The sequence below is a fragment of the Pararge aegeria genome, chromosome 19, assembly GCF_905163445.1.
Source record: "Pararge aegeria chromosome 19, ilParAegt1.1, whole genome shotgun sequence".
Lineage (NCBI taxonomy): Eukaryota > Metazoa > Arthropoda > Insecta > Lepidoptera > Nymphalidae > Pararge > Pararge aegeria.
The window spans coordinates 17,327,501-17,330,000 of NC_053198.1; the positions used below are offsets into that span (position 1 = coordinate 17,327,501).

Here is a 2,500-nt window from a genome sequence, read left to right on the forward strand (position 1 = left end):
AATGTAGGTAAGGGAAGTCGGCAAATTGGATCCGTAACTTCGGAATAAGGATTGGCTCTGAGGACCGGGGCGTGTCGGGTTTGGACGGGAAGCGGATGCGGCCGGTGCCGGGCCTGGTCGATGCTCGTGCGTCTCTCGGGGCGCGCGGGCGGAATCCGGACCCGCGTTCCGGCCTTCCGCGGATCTTCCTAGCCGTAAGGCCGCGTCGGTTTCGTCTCGTGCGCGATCGGCGCGGTTCTGTACGACCGCCGTTCAACGGTCAGCTCAGAACTGGCACGGACAAGGGGAATCCGACTGTCTAATTAAAACAAAGCATTGCGATGGCCCTCGCGGGTGTTGACGCAATGTGATTTCTGCCCAGTGCTCTGAATGTCAACGTGAAGAGATTCAAGCAAGCGCGGGTAAACGGCGGGAGTAACTATGACTCTCTTGGTTGCTCACGGGTCGGTCGACGTGCGTGTTTCCGGCGACAGCGGCTACTCGCTGGGGATACGACGTGGAGCGCGATCGGCTCGTCAACGGGGAAGAGTGGTCTCGGCCACGACGCCCAACTCCTATCCAAAGCCTGCTCGTGGCGCCGCTGCGATCGCTAATGTGGGGGGGGGGGACACGCGTCTTTAACATCATGCGACCCTGCACTGGCCGTTAAGGTGTCCATCGCCTCGGTGGCGCGTGTCCTTCGAACGACTGCGAGGCCAAGCACGTTTCCACTATGGTCTGCGCCGCCGGTGTGCCTTTCCTTTTTGGATCGTACGCCGGTGGCGCAGGACGTAGTCAGGCTTGTCACTGGGTTCTCTACGGAGTGTGCGGCGCCCCCCCTTCCATCTTTGGGGGCGTAATCCAGGTGAGGTTGGAGCTGAGACGCTGCAACAGTCCTTCAGGGAGGTTTTTTCAGCCGTTTTCACGGCTTTTTCCTCCAAGTCCAATAGCTTCCTTCGGGTGGGACCTTTGCGAAAGCTATGGGCGAATCCCAGTGGTAGGGTTTGCGGCCCGCCACAATTGGGGAAATTGATTATTGCAAAAAGTCCGATCAGAAAATGTGAGGGCCACCCTGACCTCCCACAGGAGTCGGGGAGCATGGTCAATTCTTCCTCGGCGGCTCAGCCTGGCGCGTCCGGCGAAAGTGTCGGGAGTGCTGGGCGGGCATCAGAATGGAACTGCCCGTCATGTGGACGGGGGTTCAGAACGAAGACGGGGTTGGGTGTCCACAGACGTAGGGCCCACCCTGTCGAGGCTAATGCGGAGGCTGCTCCAAGCCAAGTGAAGCGACGTTGGCTCGATGAAGAACTGGACCTCCTTGCGCGCACCGAGGCCTTGTTGACGCTAGAGGCGAGCGGCCCTTGCACGAATGTCGCCTTAGCTGCCCGATTGCCCCAGCTCCATCGGACGCTGGAAGCAATCAAGGGCCAGCGGCGAGCCGCGAAGTACAAAGGGATGGTTAAAACCCACCTGGCGTACCTAGTGGCTCAGAGGGCGGCAGACGATGCGGGCGCGTCGTCCTCGGTTGATGCAAGTGTGAGTGCACAGGAGAGTGGTGAAGTCGAGTCGGCCGATGCTGATGATCAGGCACCCGTGGTTCAAACTCCAATCAGTGTAGACGCTGCGCGAGTGCTCTCGGACCTCCTAGCGGGGGCCGAGGCACGCATACGACGTGGTGGACTGGGAGCGAGGGCTGCGAGGCACCTCCGCCATACTAAAAGACATGGCTTTTTGAACGAACCGATTGCGCTAGACTCATTGTCGAACCGCAAGCGGAGACGAATGGAGTACGCACGCGTACAGGAACTCTTTCGGAAGTGTCCGGGGAGAGCAGCAGCCGAGGTGATAGACGGGCACTGCCGGGAAACGAAGCACAGCCTAGAGGAGATGGAAGCCTATTGGCGACCTATTCTCGAAGCTGTGTCCAACGCCCCGGGGCCTACGCCGGAATCTCTTCGCGAGTTGAGACCACCGAGCGATGGCACGCACGACTATTCCAAGCTGTGGGCGCCGATAACCGAACAGGAGGTGAAAGCGTCCCGCGTCGACCCGAAGACGGCTCCGGGGCCGGACGGTATCCGTGCGGCAGACTGGAGTCGAGTTTCTGTACCTTTGAAAGCGGAAATATTCAACCACTGGATGACATCTGGCGAGATTCCGGAACCACTGCGGCAATGTCGAACAGTCTTCGTGCCGAAAAGTGATGCTCCGCAGAACCCTGGCGAGTACCGGCCGATATCCATCGCGTCGGTGCCCCTCAGGCACATGCACAGCATCCTAGCACGGAGACTGCTAGACTGCTGCCCACCCGACATGCGACAACGCGGTTTCGTCTGTGCGGACGGAACGGTTGAGAACACAGCCGTGCTCGACGCAGTGTTGGGGGATAGCAGGAAAAAGCTCAGGGAGTGTCACATGGCGGTCCTCGATTTTTCCAAGGCGTTCGATACAGTGTCGCATGCGGCGCTGGTCGAGCTGCTGAGGGCTCGGGGGTTGCCGGGTGCTTTCTGCAGCTACATCG

General features: G+C 60.0%; 1 pseudogene; it reads left to right on the forward strand.

Moving 5' to 3' along the window:
- Positions 1-2,500, forward strand: part of LOC120632414 — a 7,884-nt pseudogene that overhangs the window by 2,249 nt on the left and 3,135 nt on the right.